The sequence below is a fragment of the Vombatus ursinus genome, unplaced genomic scaffold, assembly GCF_900497805.2.
Source record: "Vombatus ursinus unplaced genomic scaffold, bare-nosed wombat genome assembly UNPS02015255.1, whole genome shotgun sequence".
Lineage (NCBI taxonomy): Eukaryota > Metazoa > Chordata > Mammalia > Diprotodontia > Vombatidae > Vombatus > Vombatus ursinus.
Genome location: NW_020955033.1, coordinates 15,837,329 through 15,849,539, shown reverse-complemented (window position 1 = coordinate 15,849,539; position 12,211 = coordinate 15,837,329).

Genomic DNA, 12,211 nt, shown 5'->3' with positions numbered 1-12,211 from the left:
AAAAGCTTTTTCTGCATCTATTCAGATGATCATGTGGTTTCTGTTAGTTTTGGTGTTCATGTGATGGATTATGCTGATAGTTTTCCTTATATTGAACCAGCCCTGCATTCCTGGTATAAATCCTACCTGGTCTTAGGATATTATTCATGTGATAAGTTGCTGTAATCTATTTGCTAATATTTTGTTTAAAATTTTTGCATCTATATTCATTAGAGAAATTGGTCTATAATTTTCTTTCTCTGTTTTGACTCTTCCTGGTTTAGGTATCAGCACCATATTTGTATCATAAAAAGAATCTGGTTAGATTCCTTCTTTACCTATTTTACCAAATAGTTTATATAGTACTGGAATTAATTGTTCTTTAAATGTTTGATAAAATTCATATGTAAATCCATCTGGCCCTGGAGATTTTTTCATAGGGAGTTCATCAATGACTTGTTCAATTTCTTTTTCTGAGATGGAGTTATTTATGTATTTTACTTTCTCTTCTGTTAATCTGGGCAATTTATGCTTTTGTAAATATATATCCATTTCACTAAGATTGTCAAATGTGTTGGCATATAGTTGGGCAAAATAATTCCTAATTGTTGTTTCAATTTCCTCTTCCTTGGTGGTAGTTTCACCCTTTTCATTCTTGATGCTAATAATTTGGTTTTCTTCTTTCTTTTTTTTAATTAGATTAACCAAAAGTTTATCTATTTTATTGTTTTTTTTTTTCATAAAACCAGGTCACAGTTTTATTTATTAGTTCAATAGTTTTCTTAATTTTAATTTTCTTAATTTTTCCTTTGGTTTTCAATATTTCCAATTTGGTGTTTAATTGAGGATTTTTAATTGTTCTTTTTCTAGTTTTTTAGTTGTATGTCCAATTCATTGATCTCCTCTTTTTCTATTTTATTTATGTAAGCATTTAGAGATATAAAACTTCCCCTAAGAACTGCTTTTGCTGCATCCCATAAATTTTGGTATATTGTCTCATTATTGTCATTCTCTTGAATGAATTTATTGATTGATTCTATCATTTGTTCTTTGACCCAAACATTTTTTAGGATTAGATTATTTAGTTTCCAATTATTTTTTAGTCTATCTTTCCATGGCCCTTTATGACATATAATTTTTACTGCATCATGTTCTGAAAAGGATGCATTTAATATTTCTGCCTTTCTGCATTGGATTGTGAGGTTTTTATGCCCTAGAACATGGTCAATTTTTGTGTATGTGCCATGTACCACCAAGAAGAAAGTATATTCCTTTCTATCCCCATTCAGTTTTCTCCAGAGGTCTATCATACCTAACTTTTCTAATGTTCTATTCACCTCCTTAACTTCTTTCTTGTTTATTTTGTGGTTAGATTTATCTAGTTCTGAGAGGGGGAGTTTGAGGTCCCCCACTAATATAGTTTTGCTCTCTATTTCTTTCTGTAACTCCCTGAACTTCTCCTCTAGGAATTTGGATGCTATACCATTTGATGCGTATATGTTTAGTAATGATATTACTTCATTGTCTATGGTGCCTTTTAGCAGGATGTAGTTCCCTTCCTTATCTCTTTTGATTAGATCTATTTTTGCTTTTGCTTTGTCTGACATCAGGATTGCTACCCCTGCTTTTTTTACTTCAGCTGAAGCATAATATATTTTGCTCCAGCCTTTTACCTTTACCCTGTATGTGTCACTCTTTTTCAAATGTGTTTCCTATAAACAACATATTGTAGGATTATGGTTTTTAATCCAATCCACTGTAAGCTTCCCTTTTATGGGAGAGTTCATCCCATTTACATTTACAGTTATGATTACTGTCTGTGTCTTTTTCTTCATCCTTTTTTCCCCCCGTTTATGCTTTTCTTTCTCCTTTCTCCTTTCCACCCCTTACTAGTGTTTTGCTTTTGACCAGCACCTCATTGGGTCCCACCTCCCTTCTGTTATCCCTTTCCCTTTTCTTCCCCTTTACCATTATTGCTTCTTCCTTCCCTTCTATCCCCCCTCCATTCTCTTTCCCCTTTCCCCTCCTACTACCTATACAAGTTAGATTTCATACTTAACTGATTATGTAATTCCCTTCTTGAGCCAAATCTGATGAGAGTAAGGTTCAAACAATGCTCATCCCCCTCCCTTCTTTACCTCTGCTCTAATAGGTTTTTGTGTCTTTTCCTGTAATGTAATTTACCCTTGTCTGACTCCTCCTTTCTCAGTACATTTTCTTAGCTCAGACTAATCCACTTACTTGGATCCATTTAACCCACTTGATTAAATTTTTTTTTTATCATTACATCAAAGTCAACTTATATCCACCCCCTTTATGTATATTCCTTTAACATGGTATAATAACAATACAGTTCTCAAGAGTTGCAAGTGTCATCTTCCCTTGTATGGATGTAAACATGTTGCCCTTATTGACAACATATTGTATCTTTCTGACTCATTTACTTTTTTATGTCTCTCGAATCTTGTACTTGAAGATCAAATTTTTTGTTGAGCTCTGGTCTTTTTATCAGGAACATTTGGAAGTCCCCTATTTTGTTGAATATCCATCTCCTTCCCTGAAAAATCACCCTCATTTTCACTGGGTAGTTAATCCTTGGCTGCATTCCAATCTCCTTTGCCTTATGGAATATCATGTTCCATGCCCTACGGTCTTTTAAGGTAGAGGCTGCAAGGTCCTGTGTAATCCTGACTGTGGTTCCATGATATTTAAATTGTTTGTTTCTGGCTGCTTGCAGTAATTTCTCTTTTATCTGGTAATTTTGGAATTTAGCTATTATATTCCTTGGTGTTTTCAATTTGGAATCTCTTTCAGGTGGGGAGCGATGGATTCTTTCTATAGTTATTTTACCTTCAGGTTCTAGGACTTCAGGGCAGTTTTCCTTTATGATTTCCTGAAGGATATTGTCCAGGCTCTTTTTTTCATCATGACTTTCAGGTAGGCCTATAATTTTTAAATTGTCTCTCCTGGATTGATATTCCAGGTCAGCTTTTTTACCCATGAGGTATTTTACGTTTTCATCTATTTTTTCATTTTTTTTGTTTCTGTTTGACTGATTCTTGCTCTCTCATAAAGTCATTAGTTTCCATTTGTTCAATTCTAATTTTTAACATATTGTTTTTTTCTGTTAGATTTTGTACTTTCTTCTCCAATTGGTCAATTGTATTTTTAAGGGATTTATTTTCTTCATTATAATTTTTTTCCAATTGGTCAATTGTGTGTTTTAGGGACTTGTTTTCTTCAGTGTACTTTTTTTTCAATTGGCCAATTGTACTTTTAAAGGACTCCTCTACCTCTCTCATTTGACTTTTAAAATCCTTCTTGAGTTCTTCTAAGAAGGCTTTTTGGGCTTCAGACAAGTTCATATTCCCTTTTGATGTTGCAGATGTGGTTTTGATGACAGTGTTGTCTTCTTCAGAATTTCTATCTTGATCTTCACTCTTCTCATAATATGAATCTATAGTGCTTCTCTTTTTACTCATGGTGTTTCTTTATTCCCTGGCCTTTAAAGAGATTAAACTCTCCCACTGGGAAGCAGAGGGCACTGACCCAAGCTTCTTGTGTTGGGAGCCTAGGTCTTGTTCACTGGCTTTGTGTGCTGGGGCCTTTTATGTTGGCAATTGGAGGCTGTAGGGTTCTGGCAGCTTATCTGGTGTTGGGCTGGAATGAGCAAGGCTGGAACTTTCAGGTAAATCTAGATTGCCTGCTTTTCCTTTCCTTTAGCTTTGTTTAGCTCCTTTTAGATAAGTACTGCCAGGTGTTTATCTGCCTGGGACCCCTTGCAGTGCTGCCTCCCTTATTTCTGTTGAGGTACTGGTAGACTTCTTTGCTGTAGAATGCCTAGGCACCTGGTGGTTTTCTGAGCTGGTTTCCACCAGTTACCCTACCCTCACTGAGGTACTTGGAGGTACAGCTGTTGGCATTTGCCTGCTTGACCACCTGGGCTTTGGGATCTCCTCCTGGTTGGCAGTTAGAGGCTGTAGGGTTCTGACAGCTTACCTGGTGTTGGGCTGGAATCAACAAGGCTGGAACTTTTTGGCACCTCTAGGTTGCTTTCTTCAGTTCCTTTCAGACGAATGCTGCCAGGTGCTTATCTACCTGGGGCCCTTTGTAGTGCTGCTTCCCTTATTTTTGCTGAGGCAGTGGGAGACCCTTTTGCTGTAGAATGCCTAGGCTCCAGAATCTCCTCCTAGCACACTAGCTGGCTGGGTGACTCCTGTTTCATACTGCTTCCCTTTCCCCAGAGTAAGAAGGGCCTTTCCCATTAATCCCTCTAGCTACCTGCACTACTGTACTGCTGCACCCCATCTTTCTTCTGGCTCAGCTGTTCCAGGGTTTTTTTTTTCTGGGGTGATATTTTCTGGGGTTTCAGACATTGATAGGGGAGGGTGAGAGCAACTACCTTTTTACACTGCCATCTTGGTTCCGGGACCTCTATTCTAATTTTTAAGGAAGTATTTTCTTCAGTAATCTTTTGGACTTCCTTTTACATTTGTCCAATTTTGCTCTTTAGGGCATTGTTCTCTTCATTGGTTTTTTGGGCCTCTTTTGCGATTTGGGTTAGGTTATTTTTTAAGGTGTTATTTTCTTCAGTATTTTTTTTGGGGGTCTCCTTTAGCAAGCTGTTAACTTGCTTTTCATGATTTTCTTGCATCACTCTCATTTCTCTTCCCAGTTTTTCTTCTACTTCTCTTACTTGCTTCTCAAAATCCCTTTTGAGCTCTTCCAAGGCCTGGGACTGATTTATATTTTTCTTGGAATTTTTGGATGTAAGAGCTTTGATTTTGTTTTCTTCTTCTGGTTGTATGTTTTGATCTTCTTTGTCACCAAAGTAAGATAATATAGTCTGACTCTTTTTGTGCTGCTTGCTCATGATCTCAGTCAATTACTTGAGTTTTAAACTCTTTGTTAGGGTAAGAGTCTGTTTCCAATATGGAGAATGTACTGTCCCAAGCTTTGGGGGTTTGTACAGCTGTTTTAGAGATACTTCTAGGGACCTTAAAACTGTCGTTTCTTCCAAGGTGCTATGATAAGGGGTGAGGTGTTTCCTCTCCACTGCCCCAACAAGCTCCTCCAGGCCAGTGCTCCTCCTCACCCCAGGACCTCCCCTCAGAGCTGTGACCCAGATCCAAGCACAGGCAAAGCAAGAGATTCCTGCCTCAGCCCTGGCAATGAGATCCTTGCAATCCCCTCTGATCAGCCACTCGATTCCCCCTCAGTCTGTGGGCTGGAAGCTCAGAAGCCAGCCGCTGCCCTTGGGGCAGCTGAGATCCAGCTTCTTCTCTCACCGCAGTAACAGACTTTTCCCACCAACCTTCTAAGTTGTCTTTGGCGTTCATGGGTTGAGAAGTCTGGAAACTGCCACAGTTTCCTGCGATTCCATCCTCTGAGGCCTGCTCCAGGGTTGCTGAAGCCTGTGCGCCCACCCCGAACTGTGCTTCTCTCCCAGCCTGGAGTGATATACCTTTCCGATCAGCCATTCAGGTTGTCTTGGGGGCTGGAAATTTTTTTCACTCTGTCTTTTTGTGGGTTCTGCTGCTTTGGAATTTGTTTAGAGTCAATTTTTTACAGGTATTTGGAAGGTTTGGGGGAGAGCTCAAGCAAGTCACTGCTTTCCCTCCGCCATCTTGGCTCTGCCCTAATCTGCATCTTTTTAAGCAACCTAATATGATATATCATTTTTAGCTACCATATCACATTGTTGACTGCCTAGGCTCCACTTTTAGTTCTCCTTACTTTCTCCATGATATGGCTGCAACCTCATCAGTATAGAATTTTACTCTGCTTTTAGCCTTCTTCCACTGAAAGTACACTCTACTTCTGTGGGTCCTTCCTCTGATTCATTGACTACTCCCAAAACTTCCATTTTAAATAAATTACCTAGGCCAGCTTTATCTTCATTCCTCTCCTCTCTAAGGTCCATTCTTGACCCTTTAAAGTTTCTCCACAATGCTTTTATGTGTTTTTTTCCCAATTATCTGCCTTTAAATTTTCCTTTTACGTATTTTTCCTATTAGAATGTAAGCTCCTTGAGGACATGTATTATTTTTCTGTCTTTCCTTCTTATTTTTTTTATCTCCACACTGGCTGGCACATAGTAATCAATTGGCATTTTCTAACAAATCTTTTAACAATCAGCTTTCCAAACAACAATAACAACAGAACTATACCTGAAGACCCTTAAGTTTAATTTGCATCATTACTATATTCTTCACCAGTTAGTTGTCTAGACAATGAGGAAAATGATAAATCAAGCCCTGATTTGTAGTGTTTGCTAATTTGCAAAATGTAAAAGCTAACACTGAAAATTTAACCATCAGTTCTCCTGAGCCAGTTTGAGCTAGCTCCAGCAAACCCCTGACACAAAGCATTTCATAAATGTCTATTGATTAGATTTGACTTGGCTTAATAATGAGTTTTCAGTCAAAAGATCATAGGATCATAGGTTTAGAGTTGAAAAAAGGTTTCAAAGATCATCTATTCCTCTAGTTTTACTAATGAAGACATTGAGATCATAAAAACTCATGAGATACAATAAGAATAGCAATAAGAATAAGAATGATAACTATAATAATTATTAATATCAATATATCCCACTTTGGGCCAGATAGATGACACAGCCGATAGAGTACCAGGCTTGGAGCCAGGAAGACTGCTCTTCTTGAGCTGAATTTGACCTCAGACGCTTATTAGCTCTGTGATCCTGGGAAAGTTACTTAACCCTGTTTGCCTCAGTTTCTTCATCTGTAAAATGAGTTAGAAAGGACATAGAAAACCACTCTAGTATCTTTGCAAGAAGACCCCAACTGGAGTCACAAAAAAGTTGGACACAACTGAAAAACAAGTGAATGACATATCCCATTTTGATTTTGGAAAGCACCCAAATACATTTATTTAATTTGAACTTTGAAATAAGCTGATGGGGTGAGTAATATTATTGTTCACATTTTACAGATAAAGAAATTGAGGCACAGAGTGTTTATATGATTTACCCAGGGTAACACAGATCATAAGTGCTAAGGATTCAAACTCCGGTCTTATTGAATCTAAGTTTAGTGTTCTACGTACTATTGCATTTAATTGTGACCTTGATATGTCTAAGAACATATAGATGGTACATAGCAGAACTAGATAAAATCCCTCATCCTCTTTTGTTGTTTCTGGCATACTACTTCTAAAAAACTAGGTTCTTTTTAAATATGAACTCTTATATAGTCATGATTTCCATATCTTGTACTAGTAAAACTGATTGTTTCAACCCAAGTGTAAAACTTTATATTTTTAAAGCCATCTATAGTCACATGAAAAAATGCTCTAAATCACTATTAATTAAAGAAATGCAAATCAAAACAACTCTGAGGTACCACATCACACCTATCAGATTGGCCAATATGACAAAACAAGAAAATGATAAATGTTGGAGAAGATGTGGGAAAATTGGAACACCAATGCATTGTTGGTAGAGTAGTGAAATGATCCAACCATTTTGGAGAGCCATTTGGAACTATGTCTAAAGGGCTATAAAAATGTGCATACGTTTTGACCCAGCAATAGCACTTCTAGGGCTATATCCCAGAGGGATCATACAAATGGCAAAAGGACCCACATATACAAAAATACTTATAGCAGCTCTCTTTGTGGAGGCAAATAATTGTAAATTGAGAGGATGCTCATCAATTGGGGAATGGCTGAGCAAGTTGTGGTATATGAATGTAATAGAATACTATTGTGCTGTAAGAAATGATGAACAGGCTGACTTCAGAAAAACCTGGAAAGACTTGTATGGTCTAATGCTGAGTGAAGTGAGCAGAACCAGAACATTGTACACAGTAACAGCCACGTTGCGCAATGACTAATATTGATAAACTTAACCCTTTTCAGCAATACAAGGATCTAAGACATCTCCAAAGGCCTCATGGTGGAAAATGCTATCCATATCCACAGAAAGAACTATGGAGTTTGAATGTACATCAAAGCATACAATTTGTTATTTTTTTCTTTTGTTGTGTTTTGTTTCCTCTTTCTGGAGGTTCCTCCTATTAATTCTAATTCTTACTTACAACATCACTAATGTGAAAATGTGTTTAATAGGACTGTATATGTATAGCCTATATCAGATTGCACACCATCTTGGGGAGGGAGGGGGAGAAAAATTTAAAATTCAAAAGCTTATGGAAGTGATTGTTGATAATTTAAAATAAATTAATTAAAATAAAAAAACAAAAAAAACCCTTTATATCTTTGTATATGTGTAAATGTATACAAACATATATGCATCTTGATTTGCACCTATGAATTTATCTTGTCCTAAATTCTAATCTAACAAGATTTAAAAAAAATCCTATCATTTCAAGTTAGTTATTCCTCCCAGCTTTGGGTCTCTTACAAATTTGATGATCACATCACGTACATATTTACACAAATCTTCAATAAAAAGATTAACTAGCAGAAGGATAGACATAGATACCTGCATCACACATTCAGGAACCTTTAACCAATGTAATGCCTAGCAATGACTGACTATACTCTAGCTCTTGTCATTCAACCAATTTGAACCCCATATAATTATTTTATTTTCTATCTAAAACCCTCTTTAACTTTTCCCCACAAAACATAATAACATTTATTGAATGATTAACTAAAATCAAGGCAAACTATATATTCATATATCCTTAAATAAATAAATGGTTTGGAGGTAGAGAGCAATTTTCATTTATTGATAAGTAAAGACCTTGAGAGTATTTCACAATAAAAGGTACTATCTTTGACTTTGTGATTCTTAATTGAAAATTAGTGGAGAGAAACCATAATGAAATGAAAAAAAGTTTGAGAAAATGGTCCTATCGAACGCCGTTTAAAATGAATAAAATAAATTAATTCAATTCATCAAATAGTTATTGTCTATTATGTCCAGTAGATCCAATGGCTACAAAGACCAAAATGAATCAGTAGCTATCTTTGAGGTTCTTACGTTTCATTATGGAACATAGCAGGAAACATAGAATTTAATAGAAAGCTATTTGAGGATAGGAGAGAGCAACTAACAGCAGGTCAGTCTTCTAGCTTATAACACGGGACAGGAGCCTGTTAAGAAGATAAAGATTTAGTCAGAGGTAAACAGAATATATATTCCTAAGGATGAGGATAGTCAATGCAAAGGTATAGAAGTAGGGAATGGAATGTTGAATTTGGGGTACAAATAAGTCAGTTTACTTAGAATGTAGAGAATAAATATAAAATTATTATAAAATAATTCTAGAAATGTAGGCATGCATCAGATTGTATGTAACTTTCAATCTCAGAGTTTTTATTTTATCCTAGAGGCAATAGAGAGTCACTGGAGGTTCTAGAACAGGGATATAAAATAGCCAGAACTATGATTTTGGATTAATTTGGCAGCTATTTTGAGCACGGATTGGAGAAGAGTGGGCAGTAGGAAAAAGAGACTATTCTGGAGGCAATGTCAATAACCCTGCTCAGATGTAAAGAGGGGATGAATATGGTGGTAGCGAATATAAATGAAGGCTAAGTACTACCATGGAAAAGCATAGGCTCCAGGGTCATGAGGCTTTGGTCCAAATCTCTCTTTAAGGCTTTGTGACTTTGGCCCAGTTACTTAGCCTCTTTGGGCCTCAATTATTTCACCCATAAAATGAAGAGGTTGGGTTAGGTGACCTCAGAGGCCCCTTTCTGCTCTATGGTTATATCATCCTACCACTAATGTCTTAAAAATAGATTCTACATGATTTGGTGACTGAGTGGATGGAGTTGGGGTAGGGCAAATAACGAGTGATGAGTCAAGGATGGTTTTGAGATTACAAATCTGGGTGACTAGAAGAATGGTGGTACCCTCAAGGAATAAAAATCTTGGGGAGGAGGTGGTGAACGAGATTAATGTGATTTTAAAGAAGGAGATATAACATGAAGTACCAAATACGATATTTTCTTGAAATATAGTTTACTATAGTGTGCTGATTTAAGTAAGCTTCGTTTGCATTCTTTTTTTTTTTTGTCTATAAGCATTTGCCTTCCAGATTGGAATCGGTAAAGAATTACGAAATAAATCATGTTTAACAGCCCACCTTCAGTTTTGAAAATGTATGTAAAGCTCTGTGTAACCTTAAAATAATATATAAATTTGATGTATTATTAGTAAAATTTTTATTAAATTATCAATCACTGCAATTCTTTTTGCTCTGGATAATATCCTTTACTGAATTGCCTTCATATCAGAAATATATATATATCTTTCTCTTGAGCCTTTTTGCTAAAATGGAATGTTTTAGATGCAAATATGTTTCATGAGTTTGTTTTATATTTCATTGGCTTCACCCATAGAAATGACATTGACTACAAATTAGCTTTTGACTTTCATATGTAGAAAACCAGAAGGTGGATCAGATGGGACACAATTTGTCTTGTAAGTGTTCATCCTCTGGGAATAGTAGCAGTAAATGCATAATAAAGGGAGATTTGAACTAAACATATCAAAAATGTTTATCATTCCAACATATTTTGACTCCAAGATACCAGAGTAAAACTACCACATCTTTGTTAAAAGTTGCTACTAAAAAGAAAAGAATTAAATCAAAACATAATTTTCCTTAAGAGGAAACCAACACCTGACTGAATATAATACTTTTTCATCTTATATTTCTTTTTTTTCCTCATTAGGGAAAGAAATAATACTTGTTATACTATTGAGTCATATATTTGTCTTACAAAGACTAAGCAAGTAGTTTCTAATACAGTAAGAGAACAGCAATTGTTGCCATAGATTTCTGTGGCCAAGAGAACAATAATAAGGAAAACATATTTTTAAAAGAAGATTCTATTTTTAATGTTCTTTGGTTAAAAACAAAATAGAAATGAATTACAATATATATGTTAGACCTATGTCTTCTGTGAGAGCATATGTTAACTTATACTTTCCCTCCTTTAACATATTATAAATTTCTCATTTGGACCTGGTAGGTTACTATAATAGAATATTTGTGCTTCTATTTCTTCTTCTTTACTTTCTCTTCTACCTCCTTCTAATTTCCTAATGCTCCTTCTCCTCCTCTTACTAGTTATCATTTACGTAACACTTTAAGGTTTGCAAAGTACTTCATATATCACTACTTTGATATTCACAACAATATTTGCAGATACTTGCAATTGTCTTCTACATTTTGTAGATGAGGCAACCGAGGTTTGGAAAAGTTGAGTTGCTCTGGTCACATAGTTACAAGGCTATTAAGTTTCTGAGAAGATTTGGAGTTCAAATCCTGATTCCAAGGCTAGCACTCCGTTCTAACTACCTCTGTGGGATCTCAGGAAATAACTGTGGGATGCAAGAAAGTGCTCTTTTTTATATTTTGACCTGACCCACAAATTATTATCATGACATACGGTGTTAGGGAATTGGGACACATTTTCCTATTACATTTATGAAAAAATGATGGATATCTATATTTATTTTGAAGGAAGTTATTAGTAACTTTTTGAACTGATTCCAAAATTACATTTTCCTCAGCAAGAATTACTTTGTTTCTTGTAAATACTGCAATTCCTACCTGCCTAACCTCATTAGATTGTAAGCTCCTTGGGGGTAGGGACTATATTTTTTCTCAGGCTTAACACAATGCATGGTACATAGTAGGCACTTAATAATTTTTCTTTGGTTGCTAAAATTTAAAATCAGAGTGATTTGTTCACTGGATTCAATAGATTCTCCCCTATTTAGAGTGAAACATATTTCTTAGAAAAAATAAGACACTCCCCAATGAGGAACCATCTCCCAAAGTTCCACAGATCTTCTCCCTTATTTAAATTTAGGAAGATGTGAGATCTCTTGTTGCTCCTAGGAAATATTACCAGGTACACCTCCTGCAAGTCCTCATAGGTACCAGCTATGTCAGCTGTTTATTTTTGTCATCTCTTGTAGGTATGAAAAGTATACATGGTGTGGCATCTGAGAGTTCTGCCCATCATGACTATTTCTACAGATCTATATTTTTCCCAGCTGGTACCACCACTGGTGGCTTTCCTGTGAGATGGAATCTCAATTTTAAAAATTAAATTAAAAAAAAAGTATACTACAATACAGATGAGATTTTTGTAAAAATCTCTCCATGATCCATTCATTCAATCACTGAAGAAGCAGAGGGGATCCACACAAGCCTGATCTGTCTATCTATCTATCTATCTATCTATCTATCTATCTATCTATCTATCTATCTATCTATCT